The sequence below is a fragment of the Pleurodeles waltl genome, chromosome 2_2 (assembly GCF_031143425.1).
Source record: "Pleurodeles waltl isolate 20211129_DDA chromosome 2_2, aPleWal1.hap1.20221129, whole genome shotgun sequence".
NCBI lineage: Eukaryota > Metazoa > Chordata > Amphibia > Caudata > Salamandridae > Pleurodeles > Pleurodeles waltl.
In genome coordinates, this window is record NC_090439.1 from 806,090,805 (window position 1) to 806,117,931 (window position 27,127).

General features: G+C 46.1%; 1 long non-coding RNA gene across 1 annotated transcript in view; it reads left to right on the forward strand.

Annotated features, from left to right (window-relative positions):
- The window catches only part of LOC138274024 (uncharacterized), a 221,182-nt gene that overhangs the window by 174,454 nt on the left and 19,601 nt on the right, over positions 1-27,127 (forward strand). Inside the window, exons 2-3 of the long non-coding RNA XR_011200363.1 lie at positions 8,077-8,157; positions 24,131-24,322. This is a non-coding gene — a long non-coding RNA (uncharacterized lncRNA). The remainder of the gene's footprint in view (positions 1-8,076; positions 8,158-24,130; positions 24,323-27,127) is intronic.

The following is a 27,127-nucleotide window of genomic DNA, read 5'->3' on the forward strand; positions in this document are numbered from 1 at the left end:
GAAACTGTTACACCCAAACTGAAAACGATATCTGATAAATTGGTGTTTGTGGTGCCCTTTAGACAGCACACTAACAGTGCTTAATTTGTGCTAGTGGCTTCCGGAGCTGTCACCGTCACTTATTTTTGAGGGCCGGCACTTATTTTTGTGCCTCAAGCTTCTACTGCGAGCAAAAGACACATATAGGATAGACGGAGGAAGAGAAAAATGAAAAAGCATCACAATGGGAGAAAGCAGAAAGCTACAAGAGTGAGATGAAGGGGCAGGGAGTGGCTGTAAATAGATCGAAGAGGCCCGAGATGGCTTCAGGATCATGCTGCCTCAGTATCAGTGGCGGCCGGCAGCTTTAGGAGGGAGGGGGGCGGGCGGGATACACACACACACGCACGCACATCCATTAACAACACTCATACCATTCAAACATGCATGCACGCACGCACCAAACATTCATTTAAAAAGATTGCACATACTCATTCTTTCACACACACACAAAGGCACGCACGCACATCCATTAACAACACTCATAACACTCAAACATGCATTTCCGCACCAAACATTCAATTTAAAACATCACACAAACACACACACACACACACACACACTTACCTTCAGCCTCCAGGTCCCAGGAGGGTTGGGACTGCTGTCTTCCCTCATTGATTGACCTTAGGTCAGCCAATGAGGGAAGGCAGCAGTCCCAGCCTCGTCACAGAGTGGGATGGGGTCAGTGAGACTGCTGACCCCACCCCACTCTGTGACGAAGTGTCACTGATTGACACTCGCCCTGGGCGCTTCAGGGCTTAAACCTGAAGCGCCCAGGAAGAGTGTCAATTGGTGACGTCACCCAGGGGAGGGCCTCGAGACACCTTTGCTGAGCTGAGGAGGTCACGCCCATAGGAGCTGCCACCTCCTCAGCCCAGCAAAGTTCAGCTCAGGCAGCCAGGAGTGTGCGAAAATCGCGCATGTCTGCTCCTGGCTGCCTGACAGACACTCTTCATGAGGGGCAAAAGGTGGGGGGCGTAGCCCCTCCTCCCTAAAGGACGGGCTGCCACTGCTCAGTATTCCTCGTTCGCACATTTAATTGCAGCAGCCACATATTTAACAGGAGGGCTTTGAACACCATTGCATTTTCATTTACAAATTAAACACTGCAAACAACGTTGTAAAAACCATTAAATAAGCAATGGAGTACTTAGCAAACAGTTAACTTAGCTTTGGACTTTCCTATGTTTGCCAATAAATGTGGTCAAAATGTCAAAACCAATTTGAGCACCCTGGAGAGAGAAAAGTCACAGAAATGAGCACCATAATTGTGGTGTTAGGATTACCATGAATAAGTGGACACTACAAATGTGATAATTGTGTAGGATGCTGCTACATGTTCATTACATAAACCCTTTTCCATAATAACATAAAACAAGACTCTCTCAAAATGCAATTCAACCAATGTGGTCTATAGTAAATAGTGCCCCTAGGGACTGATTTACATGGAACAGACCACACAAACTTTGCAAGCGAGAATAGGCCAGCATAGAAGTAGGCTATGCTGCAAAGTTACCTCCGGACCACTGGTAGCATACTAGTAAAGAACTATACAGAAAAGAAGCTATAGTGGCAAGTGATTGAACTGGAGATAAAACCAGACAGAGAAGGAGAACCACACTAGATCTTACAGAGGATGGAATGTAAATAGGTCTTCCACTAAAATGCAACTGAAACTGGACTCAATACCATGGAAGAGTGGAATAACACTACTGGAGACTAATGTGGTTTACTCTATACAAGACCTGATATTAATGAAATTATTTAAGCCTCTGAGTGAGATAGGACTTAATACCATAGGAGTATTACAGACGGTCAGTACCGTAAATTTGCATGGTAGTATGACAGCAGGTTAACTATGCAGTACAGTGAACTGCTGTTCTTATAAATATTAATGTTGCTTTCTGTCTTATAACGTACATGACTATACTGAAATTGTCTTTTGTTTCCAATGTGTCCATCCTATAGATGACTATTAAAGTGTTGATATATTTCATTCATATGCCTTTCTTTCATGTGAATTCCCAAAAACATTGGGGCATATTTATACTCTCTTTGCGCCGAGTGTGCGTCAAAATTTTTGACGCACAATCGGCGCAAACACTGCCCCATATTTATGCTTTGACGTCCGACCCCGCGGGCGTCAAAGTTCCACCATGTGCGTCATTTTTTAGAAGGGGGAACCAGCCTTGCGTTAATTATATGCAAGGTAGGCGTTCTCTTCTAAAAAATGACTTTAAGGCCTGTGCGCCTTATTTATACTGTGACGTCATTTTGACGCACAGGAGGGGGCAGGCATTAAAAAACGGCGCCCAGCCTGATGGGCGCCGTTTTTTAACGCCTGGGTCAGGGCAGGCGTTATGGGACCTGTGGGCTCGGAAGGAGCCCAGAGGTGCCCTACCATGCCCCCAGGGACACCCCCTGCCACCCTTGCCCACCCCAGGAGGACACCCAAGGATGGAGGGACCCATCCCAGGGAAGTTAAGGTAAGTTCAGGTAAGTATTTGTTTCGTATTTTTTTTGTGGCATAGGGGGGCCTGATTTGTGCCCCCCTACATGCCACTATGCCCGATGACCATGCCTAGGGGATATAAGTCCCCTGGGCATGGCCATTGGGCAAGGGGGCATGACTCCTGTCTTTGCTAAGACAGGAGTCATTTCAATGGGGGTTGGGCGTAAAAAAAAATGGCGCAAATCGGGTTGAGGCCAAAATTTTGCCTCAGACCTGACTTGCCCCATTTTTTGACGCCCAAGCTCCATTTTCCCCTACGCTGGCGCAGCCTGGTGTGAGTCATTTTTTTTTACGCACACCAGTCAGCTGCGCCGGCTAACGTCATTCAATAAATAAGGCACCCGCATGGCGCTTTGGAATGGCGTTAGCCGGCGTTAAAATTTTTGACGCACAACTGCGTTGGCGCAGTTGTGCGTCAAAAAGTATAAATATGAGCCATTGTGTTTTTCTTTCTTGCAATCATTTCTGCAGTGTATCTCACCCTGAGTGATAACATAGAATCATTATAAATAGTGGAGATCGAAGCTATTAATGGATCACCCTAGTTATTCATTCTAGATAGCTCTATTGAAATACCAATGGAAACATCAGCAATTAAATCATCAAGGAACTCAAGTGAAATAGAATTGTGCCAAAAGACTAGATCTCATCCTCTATCTGACACTCACAATTCCATGGCAGCATTATTGACTATTACAGTCAACACCCACAATCTGTAATCCCCAAATCTCTGTACTATCTTTGCCAGATTTAATCAAATAAACCCTGCTGTAGAAGCAGTGGTCATGCTTTCTGATGCCAAAAAGGTTTTTGATTCCCTCAAATGGTCATTTCACCTAGAAATATTACCCAAAATAGGAATGCACCAAGTATTCTCCAAATTAGTTCAGCTACTATACGAACCAACTGCGGCTATGGTACAGGTGAATGGTTTGATGTCTGAGCCTTTCCCATCTATACGGGCACTAGACAAAGGTGTTCCTTATCACCCCTGCTTTTTGTCCTTGGCATGGATCTATTGGCCAGGATTCTATTAGACAAACACCCACACAGGGGTCTTACTTTTCATACTGGCCATATCTTGCTGACCACATATGCTGTCGACATACTGTTGTTTGTGAAAGTCCCAGTGGTGAACATTATTTCCGCACTCTGTGTATTCATTAGATTGGGTGATTCCTCTGGTTTGACTATTAATTGATGTAAGTCTGAGCTATTTCCTCTCACAGAGTCCACGTTCCAAGCTGAGCTTATTTCCTAATTGCTGGATGACTGTTTCGGTGGACTATCTAGGCATCATACTCCATAGGCGTAGCGAGTTGGTCCTCTGTCTCATTTATGGCCGGGCTATGGGCCGGTTACAGACCAAAATAGAATGTTGGATCAAAATTCCTGTGTTTGCTGCTGGCAGAGTGCCCATTTTAAAAATGGTGGTGCTCCCCCGATTTTATATCTTATTCTGAACATGCCTATTCCACTTGCACAACACTTTTGTGACACACTCAGGAGCTCACTATTTAAATTAGTAAGGGTGGGTAACCAACCCAGAATTAAACCTAAGCGTTGTCAAACAAATTATATACCACTTAAGGCTTTATGGCTGATGGGTATACCCAGAGACCCCACATAGAGAAAAGCTGTCGCCACAACATGCTGGGTATGGAAAAGATTGGCCTAGCAGCTGGGCTTTTCATCCCTCTACTCGCCAGCACTTCCAAAACCACAGAACACACTGCTGCCTCTGACCAAAGAAAAATGAGTGCACAACACATGAGGGTTACAGGAACTTGGTGATCTTTATGATTAGGAGATAGTTGTCTCCAAGAACACCCCAACTTGGCCTATTTTTGTACACTAGAGTGAGATGCAAGGCTCGAGAGCATCTTCTCAGAATCCCAGAGGAACCTGCAGGTTTTATACCATTGACTGCCCTCAGACGAGCCATTGATGCTACTTGCGGAGTTTCTTGGCTATACACGACTTGAGCTGCACTCAGGACCCAAAATAATGACTGTGTTAGAGTTATGTTGGAAAGGGATATAGGTATAATGATCTCAGGGGGTCTGTGGAAGTATTGTTGCGCACAACCCAAATTAGTCTTCATGAATCAGTGACACAAGCTACTCCATTTTAAATTTCTCCACTCTATTTCACACCCGCTAAATCTACTAAGATAGACAACTCCAGATCACACTGTTGCCCCAAATGTGCCCATGGGCAGCTTCTTTAATTTCAGACCACACAAGTATTTTGGGACAACATGGTAATATTATGTCAGGCATAATAGACTGCCGCCTTGAACTGTGACAGCTAACAGTTTTACTAGGTTATGTTAAATTCATTCTGCTGTGGGTGTGCAGATTGACAGCGATTGCTATTTTCATAGCGAAAAGAAGAATTGCTATCTACTAGGAAAGCACACTCCCACCTTACAAAAAAAACTGGCTAAGTGGTCTTGCTCTCTGCATTGCCAAATGTGAAACAAATGTGGACTTACAACCTTTGTCTTCCAGGCTAAGGGATATTTAAGGCCCATTACATACCTTTATATCAAGTGCTGCTGAAGATGATGCAGACACAGAGCTGACCTCCTTTCACCCAACCAGCATGCCAGAGTAAGCAATACAGACCTTGGATTACTCTGGAGCCATTCCACAAACAACCTAATGGTCTCTATTACACCACCACCCCTATCCTCTTGAAAGACTGCACAGAACTGCGACAAACCATTTAAACTGTCCTCACCAACGTATTACACATCCCTTATATTCCACTGTACACTGCGGTGAGTTAAAGAAAGTCTTTTTATTAACTTGTTCATTCCAAACATTAAAACAGAGATACCTAACAATGACGATATCAGCTTACTTCGACATATGATGATATATTTGTTGTAGGTGTTCTATGTTTTATAGTGCTGCACTTTGAAAAATAAAAAAAAGCTCCAGAGGATTTTCCTGCTTTTCAGCTGGAAAGACCCAATTGGACCTTACCTGGTCCCCTCTGCTGGCCTCTTTGGGCATGAGTCTCAACCCCAAGTGCTGTCCTCAAGGTCCTGGACTTCTCCCTCCCTAACTGAAGGGTTCAGTGCAGTGTGATGCACAGCCCCGCAGAACGGCCCTACACAGCTCCTCACCAAACACGTTACTGGTGCAGAGCAATGTAGCGAACTGCAGAGCCGCACTGCACCATCCTCACATTGGAGTCAGAAGGGAAAACTTTCAGTGGGATGAACCTGGTCCTGTATCTGGCACCCGCTCTATTGCAGTTGCCATGAATGTGACCGGGCCCCTGTCTGGCATGACCAGATACCTACAATTGACACTTCATGCCTTTTAGCACTATTTGTACATAGCTCCAGTTCAATAATTTTTGAGTCATTCTGTTTCTTGCAGTCTACTCTATTGTTCTAAATTGCTCTGAGACGTTTCTTGTGTTGTGGCTTCACTTTACTACTGATTAAGTGTTGCATAATTAGTTTACATATAGCCTTTAAGCTAAACCCGACAACCTACCAAAGGGTTAAGCACTAGCTTATTTAGTGACTTTTGTGGTTCACTGTTGTGATTATTATAGTTTTGGTCAATGTGAGATTCCATATTATGATGGCAGTGAGTGGAATGTGCATACTATGTTGTTATGGAATGTCATAATGGATAGGGAGCTTGAAGGTAGAGCCTGGAGGAGAAAGCTGTCTCACCTGGGAGGTGCTAGGATTTATTGAAGAATAAAACATTGAACTATCAACCTGCATATGGAAGCATCATTACAAATTGGGGAGTTTTCTTGGCACCTGAATGCATCATTGTATCAAAAGAGGTGGAGGAACACCCTGATAATTCCTGTCCTGGACTCTAATATGAAACTGAGAGTAAACATTCCAATACTTATAATGGACTTACTGGAACTACCTTTACTGCTTGTATTGACAAGCACACTTGTCTATGACATTCCTACACTTTCTGGACAATGGCAGTGAGCAGCTAACCGTGGTGGTACACAACAAGCCCACCAACTAGAGAAAATTGGATGTTGATTTCAAATTCAGCCCTATCGCCTGTAGCAACCAACATTTTGGAAGCAGTGGTGGCCATTTTAGGTAGCTGGAAGAACCACCATTAAGTTTATAGCATTTCCCATAGTTAAATATACAAACCCACCAGCCGTTGGAAATTGGCTCTTGGGGCCAGATGTAGGAAGCATTTTGCATGGTGCAAACTGCGAAAATTGCAGTTTGCTCCAAGCAAAATGCTCATCGCGATGCACATTCACAATTTGCGAGTCAGTACCGACTTGCAAATTGTGAATGCGACTCGCAAATAGGAAGGGGTGTCCCCTTCCTGTTTGCGACTCGCATTGCAATGCTAAATTGCTTTGCGACCGCGAATGCGGTCGCAAAGCAATTCGCAGTTACCACCAGTGTCACACCGGTGGTGACCCATTCACAAAAGGGAAGGGGTCCCCATGGGACCCCTTCCCCTTTGTGAATGTTGCCCAAAATGTTTTTTCAGAGCAGGCAGTGGGCCAATGGACCACTGCCTACTCTGAAAAAACGAAACCATTAAGCCTTTAAGGAAAACAGACTGCAAAGTTAAAAAAACTGCTTTATTTAAAAAGCAGTCACAGACATGGAGGTCTGCTGTCTTCAGCAGGCCGCCATCCCTGTGAGTGCAGGGACTCGCTATGGGGTCGCAAAATGCGACCCACCTCATTAATATTAATGAGGTGGGTCTTTGCAACCCCATAACGAATTGCAGACGGTGTCTGAGACACCGTTCTGCATCCGATTTTGCCAATCGGAAATTGCGAATCGCACCGACTCGCAATTTTCGATTTGCAAAATCGGACATTCCTACATCTGTCCCTTGGTCTCTAAACAAGGTTTTTCACTTATAGAGTACGATGTTTTTGTACACAACTCTGGCCATTTTAGGTGGTTGGGAGAATCACCATCTAGTTTATAGCGTTTCACGTTGCTGAGTATTCATAAGAGTCTGTGGATCTGGTGGCAGGCAGTAACTATTTGCACTATTAAAGACTGCTTATCCAGTGATATCTATCAGCGTTAAACGGTTATTTGGATGGCTTATATGAGCACATGGTGCACCGCAGAGCTTTGTGCCAGCCTCTGGAGTACCATCTATGAAAAAGGAGGAGTGGTAAGAATATTTTTTGTAAATTAAATTTCCACTATTAATAAGGATGATGACATGACTCCAGATAAGAAAAATAACATTTTGTGACGTTGTTGAGGTCCAGGAGTTCTAGAAGTATTAAATAGAATAGAAAACAAACCGAGGCATGCTGGTCAAAGTAATGTATTTATTAATGCCTTAAAAGATCTTGATGTTTACTTTGTGCCTACAGTATGTGCGGCTATTTACAGATATAAATTAGCAGCACAAGGATGAGACCATTGAGGATTTTGTGACAGCTTTGAAAAATCTTGCTTTGACGTGTACATTTGGAATTTTACATAATAAACTTATTTGTGACCAGATTTTTATGCACCCTTTCTCTTCCAGAATTCAAGAAACCCCTCTAGGCTAAAGGAGAATCACCACTTCAAGAAGTGATTGACATTGTTAAAAGAGCTGAATTAACAGGTAAATGTGTGAAGGTCAGTCCTATCTGATGATAAAATAGAGGAAAACAAAGAACCCATCACAAAGATTACATTTAAGAAAAAGTTTTATAAGACCAAACTTATTAAAATTCAGAAGAAGAAAAAAAATCTACTAATTTGGAGGGTAAAGGAATTTTTTTTCAGGGGTGGTCACTCAGGACATTACACCAATGATACAGAGTGTCCTGTATGTAACCCAAAGTGGTCTGGTTGTGGAATTAAAGGGCGTTTTTACAATGTTTGTCAGAAAACAGCTCATATAGCACTTTTGGATGATTCCAATCAAGAATCAGATAGTCCTATCGATAGCGACACTAATATGTGTGTTCTGAGTATTGAGAATGAGATGGAAACAACAATGTGTGATATACAAAACTGCAGGAAAAAGAAACCTGTTTGTGTCTTGTCATTTTGAGGGATTACTATGTCAGTTGTTGTGGATTCAATTTCACAATATACTATCATTAATGAAGATGTATGGTCTAAAAAATTCAAAGGTACATTGGGTGAACATTTGGAAGATCCAGATATTTCAAGTAAGGCTTTTACTGGAAAAAGTATTAACATCTTTGGCTAAAGGAGTTTTGTTTTAGAAATGGGGTATTTGGTTGGCAGTCAGGTTACCCCCTGTCCAAGCAAGGACGCTCACTCTAGTCAGAGTAAAAGAGAGACACCCTCAGCTAACCCCTGCTCACCCCCTTGGTAGCTTGGCACGAGCAGTAGGCTTAACTTCAGAGTGCTAGGTGTAAAGTATTTGTACCAACACACACAGTAATTTAATGAAAGCACTACAAAATGACACAACACCAGTTTAGAAACATAGAAAATATTTATCTAAACAAAACAAGACCAAAACGACTAAAATCCACAATACACAAGTCAAGTTATCAATTATAATGCAAAAAGAGTCTTCATGTAGTTTTAAACACACACTAACAGTGTAAGCATGAAATGTACCTTGGGTGTGTCAAAAATAACCCAGCACGGGTGAGTGTGTGTCAAAAAGGGGTTGCGATGTGTTGATTTCACTCACAAGCGAGACCTTGCATTGTTTCTCCTTTCATCGGGTCAGGCGTGTTGTTTCTTCTCTCTGCAGGAGAGTGATGCATCGATCCGTCAGGCCTTGCGTTGTTTTTACACGTCCAGCAGTACTTGCGTCAGAAATCCAGCCGCACGATGATCCAAAAACCACGCAGCGCGGGTTGCGATCTCCCAGCCTTCGTCAGCGATGCTGCGTGTCATTTCTCCAGCTCCGCGCATTGCTTCTTCGGTCGCGTTGCAGGCGAGCGTCAATTTTCTGCCACGAAGTCGGCGGTGCGTCAATTTTTCAGCTGCAGATTGGAGTTGCGTCAATCTTTTCCCCGCACGGCGTTCTGTGCGTGGATTTCTTCCTCTTAGGCTGCCAGCTTCTCCTTTTAGGGTGCCAGAAACTGGATGGGCACCACAGGGCAGAGTAGGAGTCTCTCCAGAGACTCCAGGTGCTGGCAGAGAGAAGTCTTTGCTATCCCTGAGACTTCAAACAACAGGAGGCAAGCTCTAAATCAAGCCCTTGGAGAGCTTCACAAGATGGAAGGCACACAAAGTCAAGTCTTTGCCCTCTTACTCTGGCAGAAGGAGCAACTGCAGGATAGCTCCACAAAGCACAGTCACAGGCATGGCAGCTCTTTTTCCTCAGCTCTTCAGCTCTTCTCAGAAGTGTTCTAAAGTCTGTGGTTTTGGGTGCCCTTCTTATACCCATTTTTTCCTTTGAAGTAGGCCTACTTCAAAGCAAAGTCTCTCTTGATTGTGAAATCCTGCCTTGCCCAGGACAGGCCCCAGACACACACTAGGGGGTTGGAGACTGCATTGTGAGATGGCAGGCACAGCCCTTTCAGGTGTGAGTGACCACTCCTCCCCTCCCTCCTAGCACAGATGGCTCATCACGAAATGCAGACTACACCCCATCTCCCTTTGTGTCACTGTCTAGTGAGAGGTGGAACAAGCCCAACTGTCAAACTGACCTGGACAGGCAATCCACAAACAGGTAGAGTCACAGAAATGGTATAAGCAAGAAAATGGCATTTTCAAAGCACACAATCTTAAAATCAACTTTACTAAAAGATGTATTTTTAAATTGTGAGCTCAGAGACCCCAAACTCCACATGTACATCGGCTCCCAAAGGGAATCTACACTTTAATCGGAGTTAAAGGTAGCACCCATGTTATCCTATGAGAGGGACAGGCCTTGCAACAGTGAAAAACGAATTTAGCAATATTTCACTGTTAGGACATATAAACCATATTACTATGGTGGTCATTACAACCCTGGCGGACGGTGTTAAAGCAGCGGTAAGACCGCCAACAGGCGGGCGGTAAAAAAATTGGAATTATGACCGTGGCGGAAACCGCCAACAAAGACAGCCACTTTAACACTCCGACCGCCACAGCGGTATAAACAAACAGCGCGGCGGTCACCGCCAACAGACAGGCGGAAGACAATGTACCGCCCACAGTATCACAACCTACCAATCCGCCACCTTTTCCGGGGCGGATTCACCGCGGACAAAAACACGGCGGAAACAGCCATTTCAAAGGGAAAACGCTCACTTCTACAAACTCCACGAGGAGGGAGGGCACCATGGAGCCGGAACTCCATATTCTGCCAGCGGTAGTCTTCCTGCTCCTCTACGAGGATCATCAACGCCGGCGGCGAAGACTACGGTGAGTACTGCACAGGGACACACACAACCAACATCCCAACACCCACCCCGACCCTCACCCACTACAACACACACACCAATGCATATGTATACATCACAGTAACACCCCCAACCCCCCCGGAAGAATGCAAAGACAAAAGGAAATGAGTTGAACCATTGTAATATATCAAAATACAGTAAGCAAATATATATACATATATATATATACACAATAAACAAAATATACACTACGATTAGTAGTGCAGGTATTGCACCATTCATAGTCCGTGGACCACTGGGCCCAAAATGCATGGGCGAGGCCCACACAAGATACCCGATCCAAACGGAGAGAACACTGCAGGGGCATCAGATAGAAATACAACAGGCACCTCAGGGGGAAGGGAAGGGGGGGCACCTCAGCCGCATGAGTGCACCACGCCAGATCCACGAGGGGGCTCCATGCCCATTGATGTATCCTGGGGAAAGCAAAGCCACAGTCTCTCAAGTCTCTACAGTGGGTGGGTTGCCCACTCTTCAATCCTGGGGAGTGCAAAGCCTCAGTCTCTCAAGTCTCACAAGTGGGTGGGTTGCCCACTGTTCAATCCTGGGGAGTGCAAAGCCACAGTCTCTCAAGTCTCTACAGTGGGTGGGTTGCCCACTGTTCAATCCTGGGGAGAGCAAAGCCACGGTCTCTCAAGTCTCTACAGTGGGTGGGTTGCCCACTGTTCAATCCTGGGGAGTGCAAAGCCACAGTCTCTCAAGTCTCTACAGTGGGTGGGTTGCCCACTGTTCAATCCTGGGGAGTGCAAAATCACAGTCTCTCAAGTCTCTACAGTGGGTGGGTTGCCCACTGTTCAATCCTGGGGAGTGCAAAGCCACAGTCTCTCTACAGTGGGTGGGTTGCCCACTGTTCAATCCTGGGGAGTGCAAAGCCACAGTCTCTTAAGTCTCCCAAGTGGGTGGGTTGCCCACTGTTCAATCCTGGGGATTGCAAAGCCACAGTCTCTCAAGTCTCACAGGTGGGTGGGTTGCCCACTGTTCAATCCTGGGGAGTGCAAAGCCACAGTCTCTCAAGTCTCTACAGTGGGTGGGTTGTCCACTGTTCAATCCTGGGGAGTGCAAAGCCACAGTCTCTCAAGTCTCACAAGTGGATGGGTTGCCCACTGTTCAATCCTGGGGAGTGCAAAGTCACGGTCTCTCAAGTCTCTATAGTGGGTGGGTTTCCCACTGTTCAATCCTGGGGAGTGCAAAGCCACAGTCTATCAAGTCTCTACAGTGGGTGGGTTGCCCACTGTTCAATCCTGGGGAGTGCAAAGCCACAGTCTCTCAAGTGGATGCTGTTCTGCACTGGTTCAGGAGGGGGACTGGTGCCCAGAGTGCTTCATCCTGCCAAGGACAGACGGAGTGGATGCTGTTCTCCACTGGTTCTGGAGGGGGACTGGTGCCCAGAGTGCAGCACACACCCCGTGACGGTCCCAGTTGCGTCACTGCCCCTGCCGCAAATGGGCTAGCGGTGCTTTCCATTGCGGTCTTTGCCCTGTTCAGCGGTCCTTGGCCTGTTTAGCGGTGCTTGAGTTGCCAATGTCAGACCTGTTCAGCGGTGCTTTCCATGGCGGTCTTTGCCCTGTTCAGCGGTCCTTGGCCTGTTCAGCGGTGCTTGAGTTGCCAGTGTCAGACCTGTTCAGCGGTGCTTTCCATGGCGGTCTTTGCCCTGTTCAGCGGTCCTTGCCAAGGTGGTCCTTCATTGCCCAGCAGGGCTGTGGCTGGCGGTCCCTTATGGGTAAGCTGGGCTGTGGCTTGCGGGGCCCTCCTGGCCAGCTGGGCTGTGGCTGGCGGTGGCCTCCTGGGCAGTGACGATGGGGCTGGCGGTGGCCTCCTGGGCAGTGACTCTGGCGGTGGCCTCCTGGCCAGTGACTCTGGGGCTGGCGGTGGCCTCCTGGCCAGTGACTCTGGGGCTGGCGGTGGCCTCCTGGGCAGTGACGATGGGGCTGGCGGTGGCCTCCTGTCCAGTGATGATGGGGCTGGTGCTGGCCTCCTGGGCAGTGACGATGGGGCTGGCGGTGGCCTCCTGGGCAGTGATGATGGGGCTGGCGGTGGCCTCCTGGCCAGTGACAATGGGGCTGGCGGTGGCCTCCTGGCCAGTAACGATGGGGCTGGCGGTGGCCTCCTGGCCAGTGACGATGGGGCTGGCGGTGGCCTCCTGGGCAGCGGGGATGATGGCGGTCTTCTCCGTCGTGCTGCTCCTCCCAGACTTTGGAGATTTCTTCTGCCCCTTCCCCACCTTGGGAGGAGTCACAGCTGAGTCGACACTCCCCCCTGGACCCCTGTGAGCGGCTTTGCTGGCTGGAGTCTTCCCCCTCTCCGGCCGGGCACTGTCCAACTTTTGGTGCTTCACAGGGGGGGGGACTGGCTGTGCTGTGGCTCGGTGCCACACTGGCTGGCCTGGTGGCCGATGCACTCCACATACCTGTAACAACTGGCACCACTGGTACCGGAGATTTTTTGGCTGAGGTGCTAGTACGGGACCTATGAGTTGGACGGGGGTGTGGGGGGAAATAGGTTAAGGGTGGACAGGAAACGTTTTTTGGAGACACTGGGACGGGTAGCTGGAGGGGGTTTGGGAGTGGAGGAAGAGGTGGTGGTTGTAGGAGGTGTAACTTTTGTGGATTTGGGTGCAGGTGCATGGGCTGGAGGCTGTCGAGAGGTGGATGGCTGTTGGGTGGGTGTGAGCCTGCGTTTGTGTATCTTCGGAGGGGGCGTCACAGACACACTGGGAGAGGACACAGGGGACATGGAAATGGTAGTGGGGGTGTTGACTGCACGTGAGCGTGGTGTGGTGGTGGGTGTGCTGGTGCGGGACGTAGTGGCTGTAGTGGTAGTGCATGCAGGTGTGAGTGTAGACGAGACTGGGAGGGAGAAGGGAGACGAGGAGGAGGGGGACACAGTGGAGGCAATGGATGTTGGTGTGTCTGTATGTGTGTGATGCTTGTGTGAGTGCCTGTGGGATGTGTGGTGTTTATGTTTGTCTGAGCTTCCTTTGTGTGGAGGCTGGTCTGATGGTGTGCTTGGGATAGGCTGGGGTACAGGGGATTGGGTCTGGGTGGAGGAAGTTGGAGGGGGGAGGCTAGACACAGGGACAATGGCTGCCATCAGTGCTGAGGCCAGAGTTTGCAGGGTTCGATGAAGGGCAGCCTGACCAGAATGAATGCCCTCCAGGAATGCATTTGTGTGTTGCAACTCCCTTTCTACACCCTGGATGGCATTCAAAATGTTAGACTGCCCAACAGTGAGGGACGTGAGGAGGTCAATGGCCTCCTCACTGAGGGCAGCAGAGGTGACAGGGGCAGGGGCTGAGGTGCCTGGGGCGAAGGTGATGCCTACCCTCCTGGGTGAGCAGGCACGGGGCGAAGGCTGAGGGGCTACTGGGAGGGCGGTGCTGGTAGGGGGGTGGCGGCTGTACCTGTAGAAGTGGGGGGCACAGATGTTGCTGCCACCACAAGGGAGCTCCCATCGGAGGACGAATAGGTGTCGCTGGTTGCAGATCCTGTGACCGCCGTGGTGCTCCCCTCGCCCTCTGTCCCACTGGTGTATTCTGAGTCCGTGGTGTGGCCCTCTGGCCATGTGGGATGCAGCTCCCTCGTGCTCCGGTGTCACTGTACCTCCGCCTGATGATGCTAATGCACACAAGAACAGGGAGACCACAAAAAAGGGGGGGACGACAGAAGAAAGACAGGTTGAGTGCATGGCTTACCGCTACCGTTGGCGGACAATACAGACACAGCAGCCCCCTGCACTACGTCGCACTGTAGGGCTCTACAAATGCAATTCCTGGGAAATGGCCGACATGGCTATGGACGACATCTGCACACATAGATGACACAGGGGCATGAATACCTGTACTTGGCACTCTACAGAGGTGGGGCGGGGTGCCACATGGCCTGCATTACGGAGGGGCCTAGCCTACGGAACTCGCCCTGGCCTAGGGAAACCCAGAGCCCCCCTCCCCCACCCAGACACCTTCACTGTGCGCAAAGTCCGCTGAATGATAGTGTACTCACACCCTTGTGTCTGCTGTGATGCCCTCAAGCGCCCATCCAACTCAGGGTAGGCCACCGCCAGGATCCGGAACATCATTTCATGGTTCGACGGGCACCCCTCCCACGTTGGGAGGCCATCCCCAGCTGAGCCTCCGCCGTCTTCTTGCTCCAGCGGCGAATGTCCTCCCATCTTTTCCGGCAGTGGGTGCTCCGTCTGTGGTGGACCCCCAGGGTCCAGACGTCCTTGGCGATGGCACGCCAAATATCCTTCTTCTGGTGGGCGCTGACCTACATGACATGTACAGGGGAAGAAGAGAAGTCATTACCAACTGCACCGTCAAAGTGAGTGGGCCACATCCCTACCCTTGCCATGTGGCACATGCATTCACAGTTCTTCATGCACGCAGAACTCTGCCCCCTTCCTTCTTACAACCAGCCCTCTCCACACCGGCATAGCCCATACAACATGCTCCCTGTGTACTTACCTGTTGGTCTGGAGGACCGTAGGGTAGCGTGTACTGGGGGAGGACCCCGTCGACGAGCTTCTCCAACTCCTCTGCAGTGAAGGCAGGGGCCCTTTCCCCAGACGCACAAGCCATTGTCTCTTCCAGACCGAGGTCACAGCAGCACTTGCAGTGTAGGTCCTCTCCTGTCGAAGATCAGGTATCGAGTGATTGAACAGATAGAAAATGGCAGTCACGTCCGCTGCAGTGACGTCCGCGGCGGTGCGTACCATCACCGCCGGCGTACATCGTCATTGGCTCCTGGGACCCATAGGGTCCAATGTTAACCAATGCAGCATTGCGCTGCGGTCTTCGACCGCCTACCGCGACGGTGTACAACGCCAGCGCAGTTACCTCACATCCCATTGTCTCAGTTTAGAGGTCAGGCAACCGCCATTTCAGGGCCCACATGGCCTAATTACCAACTGCATCACACATACCTAGGCCTTGTCTCACAACACAAATACAGGCCACATTTTGTGTATGAATGGTGTTCTGTGTAGACTGTGGGTACATACCTCTGAGTTGTTTGACTCTGTGGTCGCTGTTGTCCTTCATAGGCACCGTCCGCTGGGACATGTGAGGAGATGGCGGAATCCTCTGGTGTACCGACCGCTGGTGGACCTGTCGACAATGGAGGAAAGAAGTTTTATCATCACTTACAGGTTTGACCGTGCCACAATCCAGGAACTGTGCACCCAGTTGGAGCCTGACCTGATGTCAGCAATCCACAATCCCACAGGAATCACCCCTCAAGTGCAGGTGCTATCAGTGCTCCATTTCCATGCAAGTGGGTCATTTCAAACAACAGTGGCCATGGCATCAGGGATGTCCCAGCGTATGTTTTCCAACGTGTTGTCCAGAGTGTTGTCTGCCCTTCTGAAACACATGCAGAGCTATATCATTTTTCCTCAGGTGGAGGACTTGCCTACAGTGAAAGGTGACTTCTATGCCCTTGGACATATCACCAACATCATAGGTGCCATATATGGGACCCATGTAGCTCTGGTCCCCCCCCACAGGAGTGAACAGGTGTACAGGAACCGGAAGAGTTATCATTCCATGAATGTACAGATGGTATGTTTGGCAGACCAGTACATCTCCCAGGTAGATGCTATGTTCCCTGGCTCTGTGCATGACGCCTACATCCTGCGGAATAGCAGCATCCCAGAGGCACCAGGTGTGGCTATTAGGGGACTCTGGTTACCCCAACCTGTCATGGCTACTGACCCCAGTGAGGAATCCCAGGACCAGAGCAGAGGAACGCTACAATGAGGCCCATGGGCGGACTAGGAGGGTGATCAAACGCACCTTCGGCCTCCTGAAGGCCAGGTTCAGGTGCCTCCATATGACAGGTGGTTCCCTATTCTACTCACCAAAGAAGGTGTGACAGATCATCGTGGCCTGCTGTATGCTTCACAACTTGGCTTTGCGACGACTGGTGCCTTTTCTGCAGGAGGATGGTCCAGAAGGCGGTGTTGTGGCAGCTGTGGAGCCTGTGGACAGTGATGAGGAGGAAGCAGAAGAAAAAGACATTGACAACAGGGACTCAGTCATCCAGCAATATTTCCAGTGACACACAGATGAGAATACATTCCTGCCTACTACAAGTACTTTAACACTCTCTATCCTGTCTCTCGATTTCAACCAGTATACGGTCATTGAGTTGTACATTTCCCTTACGGTTTCACAGGTGTGGTTTCCAACGTGTGTCATCTGCTTAGATTCCTCATGGACTTGAGATGTGTGACATAGGTATGTTGACATTAAATTTGAAAAAGCATTTTGTCACTGTCATTGCTAATACACAATTTCGAAATCACAGACTGACTCCAGATTGTTTTGTGCTTCAATGGTGTTTATTGAAGTGCTCAATATTGGAGGGGGTTGTAAAATGGTGAGGGGTGATGGTGGAGGAATGTCCATGGCAGAGTCCAGTCTATTAGTCTCACAGGTGCATTGCGCATCTGGGCATAGGAAGTGGAGCTGGGGCAGTTCCAATATGGACAGTGTTACAAAGTGGGACAGTGGTTTGACAATCAGGGTGGTCTCATTTCTTGGCGGGGGTCTTGGCATCGTGCTCTGTCTTGTTCCTGGATTTCAGGGACCGCTTGCGGGGTGGTTTTACGTCTGCAGGTTGGGGGGGGTGCTGGTGTGGTGGTCCTGTGGCGGTGCCTCCTGTCCACTAGCGCCGGCGGAGGTGGTGGACAGTTCATCATCCATGCTAGTGTCAGGGGCCCCTTGTTGTGCCACAGTGTCCCTCCTGGTGTTAAGTATTTCCTTCAGCACCCCTACGATGGTGCCGAGGGCGGAGATGATGGTTCTGAGTTCCTCCCTGAACCCCAAATACTGTTTCTCCTGCATGCGCTGGGTCTCCTGAAACTTGGCCAGGACTGTTGCCATCGTCTCCTGGGATTGGTGGTATGCTCCCATGATGGAGGAGAGGGCCACGTAGAGAGTGGGTTCCCTTGGCCTGTCCGCCCCCTGTTGCACGGCACCCTTCCCAGTTCCCCTGTGTTCCTGTGCCCACTGCCACTGCCCCCAGGTCCCTGTTGTTGTTGGGGTGGTGGGTTATCCTGGGTTCCCTGTAGTGGTGGACACACAGCTGATTGGCGTGTCCTGGGGACGGAGGTATGGGTCCTCTGGGTGGGTGCTGTGCTGATGTTACCAGAGGGTGGAAGGTCTGTGGTGGGCTGTGCCTGTGTGAGGTAACCGACTGTCCCATGGCCCACGATGGTCCGGGCTGGTCATCTGGATCCAGTTGGACAGAGCTGCTGTCATCACTGTGGGCCTCTTCTGTGGGTGGGGTGGAGATGTCTGGACCCTCCTGTCTGGTGACGTTGGGTAGTGGTCCTGCAGGGGTGTAAAAGCATGATTATTGCATTTGTGTGTGTCATGGTGTGCAATGGGTGGGTGACCGTGTACCCCAGTGCTAGCATTCCTGTGTGGCGGCTTGTGTGATGATGGTTGAGGGGGGTGTTATGGGTATGTGCAGTGGGCATGCTTTAGTGATGGGTGTCCATGCTTTGTTGTGTCATGCAGGGCTTGGTGTTGGGATGTGTGGTTTGTGTTATTAGTACATTTGTGAGGAGTTGAAGTGATAGGGGAGGGGGCGAGGGTGGGGGTCTGTGATAGCATGCAGGCAGGGTGGGGGATATGATAGTTAAAGGTTTGACTTACCAGAGTCCATTCCTCCACCGACTCCTGCGAAGCCCTCAGGATGCAGAATCGCCAAGATCTGCTCCTCCCATGATGTTAGTTGTGGGGGAGGAGGTGGGGGTCTGCCTCCAGTCCGCTGTACCGCCAGGTGGTGTCTTGAGACCACGGAACGCACCTTCCCCCATAGGTCGTTCCACCTCTTCCTGATGTCGTCCCTATTTCTTGGGTGCTGTCCCACTGCTTTGACCCTGTAGACTATTCTTTGCCATAGCTCCATCTTCCTAGCTATGGAGGTGTGCTGCACCTGTGCTCCAAATAGCTGTGGCTCTACCCGGACGATTTCCTCCACCATGACCCTGAGCTCCTCCTCTGAGAACCTGGGGTGTCTTTGCCGTGCCATGGGGTGGTGTGGGTGATGTGTGGGGTGGTGTGTGTGGTGATAAGTGTGGTGATATGTAGTGGTGTGTGGTGTTTTGTGCGTGGAAGTTGTGTGATGTGTGATGATGGTGTTGAGTGCCTGTGGCTGCTAGTTTGTGGATGGTGGTGTCTCTCTCTGACTTTCTTTCGGAAATATTTGGTAGTAGGGGTTTGTGGGTGATGTGGGTGTGTGTTTTATATTACAATGGGTGTGTGGGAGTGGTGTGTGTATGTGTATCAGGTGTGTGTATTTCGAATTGTCCAATGTGGCGGTGTTTTGTAGAAGTGTGTGTATTTTGAGCGCGGCGGTGTGTACCGCCAATGGAATACCGCGGTTGAAAGACCGTCGCATGTATTAGTGGGTCGTGATAGCATGGGCGTATTTCTGTGTGCGTGACGGTGGAGGTTTTGTTTTCGCCAGTTTATCACTGACCTTTGGTGTGGCGGACTTGTGTGGGTGTCTGAATTTTGTCGGATTTCGAGATGTGGGTCATAATGGCTGTGGTGGAATTCCGCGGCGGTGTGTTGGCGGTCTTCTGCACGGCGGTAAGCGGCTTTTACCGCCAATGTTGTAATGACCCCCTATATGTCCTACCTTAACCATGCACTGCACCCTGCCATTGGGGCTACCTACGGCCTGCCTTAGGGGTGCCATACATTTAAGAAAAGGGAAGGTTTAGGCCTGGCAATTGGGTATACTTGTCAAGTCGAATTTACAGTTTAAACTGAACACACAGACACTGCAGTGGCAGATCTGAGACATGATTACAGAGCTACTTATGTGGGCGGCACAACCAGTGCTGCAGGCCCACTTGTAGCATTTGATTTACTGGCCTTGGGCACCTCTAGCGCACTGTACTAGGGACTTACTAATAAATCAAATATGCCAATCATGGATAAGCCAATTACATACACATTTTGTGAAGGAGCACTTGCACTTTAGCACTGGTTAGCAGTGGTAAAGTGCCCAGAGTAACAAAAACAGAAAAAACAGAGTCCAGCACACATCAACAACCTGGGAAAAAGAGGCAAAAAGTTAAGGGAGACCACGCCAAGTATGAAAAGTCTAACAAGTTTATTGTTTAAATTTGAGAATAGGCCAGCTGTGTGTAACCTGTTTGTTAAAAAAAAAGGTCCATCAGTTTTGGGATGGAGAAACAAGGAGATTTTAAAATAATGCTTGATTCCAACAGTCCAGAAATGTTACTGTTGGTACAACCAGATAGGGATATGGAAATTTCTAGGTAGTATCCTGTGGCTTTTTCTGGTAAAATAGGAAAATTAGAAGGGTTCCAATATGAGACTTTTAAGGAAAATTCCATACCTTGTGTACACAAAGCTACGGCTACCCCAAATATGATTAAAGAAGATGTTTTAAAAGAACTAGATAAATTGAAATCAGCTAGGATTATTAAACCCATTGAGTCCTCAGATTGGGTTTCTCCCTTAGTAGTTGCACATGAGGCCAATGGTAAGATTAGATTGTGTGTGGCCCTAAGAGTATTCAATGAAAACATTTTAGTTGATCAATTCTGCTACCACGAATTAATGAAATGCTAGCCTTAACTAAGGGTGCTAAATGGTTTTCATCTGTGGATTTAACCTCAGCATATCATCAATTACCTCTACATCCCAATAGCTGGAGATTCACTGCATTTATTACTGAATTTGGGTGCTTCCAATTCGTGAGGATTCCTTTTGGATTGGCATCAGTAACTTTTTAAAGGAATTAAGCATGTCATATTTTTCCAGGTTGACATTTTGATCATGTGAAAAGCTACGGAGGAACATGATGCCAGACTTTCAGAAGTGTTAGAAACTTTGCAATCTATGGGTCTCACTGCTGAGTATTCAAAGTATAAATTTGCCCAGGAGAGAGTAACATACTTGGGTCATGAAATAAGTGTTGTTATTAAACCCAAGGCAGATCTAGTGGAAGCATGAACAATTCACCTTATCAAAAAAGTAAAGATGAGATAAGGGCAATTTTAGGATTGACAGAATTTTATTCAAAGTTGGTCAATGAATTTTCAAGTAAAATCTATCCCATCAGGCAGTACTTAAGACAAAAAAATAATTTTAATGGACAGAAGAATGTTAAAGTGCATTTCTGAATATCAAAAATGACATATGCAAGGCACCACCTTTATAAGGTTTTACTTCAAATCTGAAAACTATTGTGACAACAGATGCCCGTGGAAAGATTTGGGTGCTATGTTCACTCAGATTAACTCAAGTGGTGAAGAATGTATCATAGTATTTGCTTCAAGTTCTCTCCCACCTACTGAAGATAAATATTCTGTGATAGAGCATGAAGCACCTACATGTGTGTGGGGTTTGGATCATTTCAGATGATTCATATGGAGTTCCCATGTAGTGTTACGATCCAATCATAAACCTCTAACTAAGGTTCTTGCTACTAAAGGGTTATGTAACACATTTCCACGGCCTGCACGCCAATCTGGCAAATTGATTGATTACAACTACGAAGTACGATACATGCCAGGAGTGAGAATCAGAATTGCGGATTTCCTAAGTGGATTACTTATAGCTAACCGAAGAGGTTCCTTCAGAGACATTAGAAAACATTTGCATTACAGGGATAGATGTAGTGTTTGAAAGGAAAGTCAGGGAATGTGTACTTTGCAACGGGTCTGACAGATCTACAATTGTTTGCAATCCTCCTTTATGTCCCACAGACAGTCCTATTTTTCAAAATGGCCTTAAATTGAAGTAGTAGTAAGGGCAGATTTTAAGAGTGCGTTCCAATCTTTGGATACAATATTTGTAAGGGAAGGTATAATTACAATTATAGTGAGTGACGATTGTGAACAATTTACTGCAGATGTTTTGAAAGACTTTATAAAGAGTAATGGAATTAAACAAAGGACTTCTTTAGTATTTCATCCTATGGGTAATGGCGCAGTAGGGCACTTTAATAGAGTGATGAAGAGTATGATCCAATTAGCCAGTAATACAAGTAGGACCTGGAGAATGGAGTTACTATGTACAGTGTGGGCATATAGGATCCCCCTTTGTGCCTCCATAGGGCATAGTAATGTTGAACTAATGAACGAAGGAACACCTTTTTCAAAGGATAATTTGGGCAGGATGTCTGAATCTAGGAAGGGAGATTGGCCACCAACTGCAATCGAAGAACGTTTAATGGATGCTCAGTATACATGCAAAGCATATTAGATAAGATGCATGGTTGTAGGAATATTCAACTGGCTGGGGGTGATGTAGTCAAGGTCAAGCTTCCCATATTCTCGAGGAAGGTTGACAACAGGTACTCGAAGCCCTTGTGAGTAAGGAAAATGTTTTGTAAACAAGCACTCCTTATTGATGGGATGATTTGCCACATGATTCAGATTTCAATTTGCAGGGGTGGCAATGGGATTCCTGTTCCATGGTCGAATCAGGAATGGTTAATTGAACATGATGAGAAAGTGGTTCTTAATATGAGTGGTGTTAATGAGAGAAGCTGCATAGATAATAATGGGAAACCGAGTGATTCTTCCATAGGTAACAACATGGATAATAATTGGAAACATGGCGATTCATTTACAGGTAACAAAATTAGAGAAAATAAGAATCGGGAAGGACATACTTGAAGATTTGGTTGCATGCTAAAAAAAACCTGCGAAATATGAGGGTTACTTATGTAAATTAACTAATTGTATAAATGTGCTCATGTTGTTCTCGTAATAGTCTCTGCAAATCTGTGCGTGGGTATTACTCCTTATTTGTAAATCGCAAGGTTATACCTGCAGTTTTTAATAAGTATAGAATTGTTTTAGATCTTCATTGTGTGTTGTGTATATATATATATATATATGTATATATATATATATATATGTACACACAAGCACACGGTCTCCAAAAAGGAGCCTCTGACCCTAGCCACATTGTCTCCAAAAAGGAGCCTCTGACCCTAGCCACATTGTCTCCAAAAAGGAGTCTCTGACCCTAGCAGGGCGGCCTCGGCGATGCGGGGATGGAGCACCCAGAAAAATACCAGAATACACTTCTTATTCAGAAGAATCGCCGCACACCAAACTTTCAGAGATACCCAGTGCTTTTATTCAATATGCACAAAAGCGGCAATTTGCTTTCACTCCTGACACGTTTCGGCTCATGCTGAGCCTTGTTCACAGGTGAGCCAAGCCTCTGATTTCAAAGTAACCTTGTGGTTTTTAAAGAGTCCAAGACTACCACGTTGTTATGTAGTCTTAAAGTTACAGAGGTATCAGAATGCACTATCAAAGTATATCAAAATATTTTGCTCCAAACTGAAGTGAGATTATCTTTATACATTTATCGGGGAAAGATGTGCTGTGATGAACTTTTAATATTGTGATTATAAATAGTTTTGGTTATTGTGAAGTGCCATATTATGATAGCAGAGAGAGGAATGTTCATACTATGTTGTAGTGGAATGTCATGATGGAAAGGAGAGTTGGAAGGAAGAGCCTGGAGGAGAAAGCTATCTCTCATGGGGGGGGGGGGGGTAGGATTTACCGAAGAATAAAGTGTTGAAGTATCATCTTGTGTGTGAAAGCATCATTACATTCACCCTGACAAGGATTGGAATAATTATTTGAAGTCGGTTCTCACCCCTTTTAACCTGTAATCAAATGTCTTGCAAGTAGCAAGTACGGAATAAAAGGCGGGCAAACGCAAGCAAAAGAAAAATACGCTCATGATATTATCCTGGAATATAGTCAGGATAACTAAATTAATAACTACACTAAACCTTCAAAAATGTGTAAACGTATGTATAATCCATTATGTCAGCAGTGTGTTGTCATGGTGATGTGATGTTATGGAACTTCTGATGTCAGTTGGGGACGTCGGAGCTGGAGTTCAGCTGTGCCAAGCTGCTGCTTCTTCTTTATCATAATAAAGTAATATTTTCCTAATACTCACCGTGTATGATTACAACACAACATACTGGATACGAGGATGGGAGTCAAACAGGAGGAAAAAGTTAGACAAGAGAGAGGATGTGGTGAACTAAAGTACTGAATGCATGCTCTGTGTTTGTCCATCACTCTCACTCTATTACATCACTAGTGTGCTTACCTGCTTGTTCTCCATTGGTTAAGTTTATTTCTGTTCGTATGATATTCTAAATTCCAAACATTGTTTGTTGTCAGTTGAATCTTGCTGCTCAGTGCTGAAGCATTTGGATGCACCAATCAATAAATACTACATATCTACACCAGGGATGTGTGTGCATTCTCATGTGAACCTACCACAGAAGAGACGAGCGGGAGCAGCCTGGAGAAGTGAATTACATTGGAGCAGCCGAGTGTCTACTGTACTATGGATGGAAGATACATTGCAGGGTAATTGAAATACACATTGGACTTGCAAGTATGCCTGAGGCGATTCCCCCATTGAATTTAATCACCGGAATACTAAACATCCTTTTCCATAATTTAACATTTGAAATTTCAGATCTGAAATTAATGCCTGGAGATCAAGGAGCTCGTTCAGGTCCCTAGTTAAAATGAGCCCCACGTGGACCTTTCCTGATTGCAGGCTGAGAATATGCTCAAACAAAGTAGTTTGTGTTATTTGTTTATGCATCGGATCCAGCAAGATGTATATGTTCGACAAAATAATTGCATGATAGGCGGTGTCTCTACTACATATCACTTTGATGGCTATGGAGTTAGTTTCAGCTTCTCCCCAAAAAATACACAGTTCATATTGCAATTGTCGCTCATAAGCCTTCACAAATAGTCACTTGAGCCTTTACTAGTATCCACTTATGCCATGCCTGCATCTCAGCAGTATATGAGAATGAATCTGAAACATATTCCCAGATCTAAGTTCATGAGGCTCAGGTTTCATTTGGTTCCACTTGCAACTATTAAATATGAATTGAGTCTGCTAAGCAACAAGACCTGAAAATGCTGCAGAGGTTGCAGTTACCACTTGGAATTGCTGGTGCACAACATCTGTATGCGTATACCTACTGAACATTCGTTGAAAACTTTTGAAACCATGGCCCATATTTATACTTTTTTAGCGCTGCCTTTGCATCATTTTTTGACACAAAAGCGGTGCAAACTTACAAAATATAATTGTATTCGTCAGGCTGAGCATTCACACATTTGAAAAAGCAATAGCCTTAGATCTACAGGGTATTCGCTGCCAGCTTATTTTTTCTTTTATTTTTTGGTTTGGCATTAAAGCATCTTGATAAATGTGACAACAAGATTGTATAGGAAGAAGTAGTGAGCAAAACCTTGGAAATCAAGCCCGGGCTCCAGCACAGACATTGCTTTTTCTCAAGTTTACTCTGTCTTGCATATATAAGTGAAACAACGATCTTCGAATTCTGTTAAATGGAGTGATGTATGACAATAATCGTTACACTATCCAAAACAATTGATATGCTTATGTTGAATTGCTGGAAACTGCTTAATTATATGTACACACTTAGCATCATGTCTGCCTCCTTGACGTAATTGCTATTGTTGTCCTTGATCCATAACACACTGCACTTTCCTTAGTAAGGTGATTCGATACATAGTATTATTACATGGGGGGTTGTGCAAGGGAATAACATCTCAGCCATTGCACAGTAGTGTTGACACCCGAAGTCAGTTGTATTACTAAAGGAATTGTGCTTATTGGCCATTTGAAAATCTAAACATTTGACCATTTGAGCTCATGAAACTTTTACTTCTCATTGTATGTTTATTTTTTTATATTATGAACGTTGTATTTTAATGAATTTTAATTGAGCAGCGACATACATAGTGTAGATTTTAAAATGAGATTGACACAAGGTAATGGTATTGTGAATGAAATATTAGATTGATTTTTAGTAATTGAAAAGGTAAAGATTTGACTCTCACTTTCAGGACCCTTATTTAGTGTTTTGTTATGTGTTTTGCTGAACCATATAAGGTGTCCTATAGTGCATCAAATTCTGAACCTATTTTCTTTTCTTTAGTGCGTTTGGTTCTTATAGACCAGTCAGCTATTTTTTAATGCTCAGAGGATGCAGCTTTGCCTGCATTCCTTCACACCTGATAGTGATGGCGCGCCCCGAAAGTCCCAAGTCTTCTGATGCCTTCATCATCTGACCCTCCACTTCTCATGGTCCGTGAGAGCCTTGAACAACGTTTATGTTAGGCGCATCAGTTATTTCTCTGTAGACACCTGCGAGTGGCTAGTTTGCATAACTTCGGGCTCTTCGTTAATTTATGTTCCAAACTACTAGTTCACCTGTTAGTGAGAGCTCTGGCAGACCGCAATAAATACTGAGGTTATGTCCTTAGTTGTAACTTTGGGTAAATTCAATATTCACCATAACTTTTACTGACTTTGGGATTAGTATTCAATTTATTAGGACCCATTGTTAGCACCCATTGTTGTTCATTTACCATTAACAGGTCGTGCCTACACAATTAGTACTGTAAGTATTGTTCATAATCACACTATATAATGTGGGCACCCGACTGTAAAATAGTCTAATTATTCACACCCCTTATTTTGCAGCAAGATTCACAGCATGTATCTTTTTGCACCTGGAGCTTGCCAGTTAAGGATTGTGTTTTACACTGCCTAGAGACTGATCCTTTAGGAAAATGACCCTACCTACTATGTAAATAGTTACCTGAAATCATATATGAGCCTCCATAGTACATAATGCACAGTGATTAATTTTCTCATATCTGGCCTGTTCCAGGTATCCCAAACTAGTTCATGCCGACGACCTAAACCCCCCAAATAACCCCATTCAAGAAGTAATTTCTTAATTTTCTCACTTATAAACAGGGTCCTTTATGCAACATAAGAACGATCTGTAGAAACAAATGGAATATGATACATAGCTCCTACATTTTGTGCGTTTTTGGCAGTTTATTTTATGTTTATACACTTTTTTGAGCCACTGTTATTCCTATCTGTTGTTCTGTTGTTTTGTCGTGTAAGCACGAGAGATACAAAGCACTTTGTATTACTATATATATATTTATATTTATATATATATATATATATATATATATATATATATATATACATATATATACATACATATATATATATATATGTGTGTGTGTGTGTGTGTACTTAAAAATGTTTTACCAAGTGAGAGGTTAGTACCTCATTCATCACCTGGGATTGCCATTGTG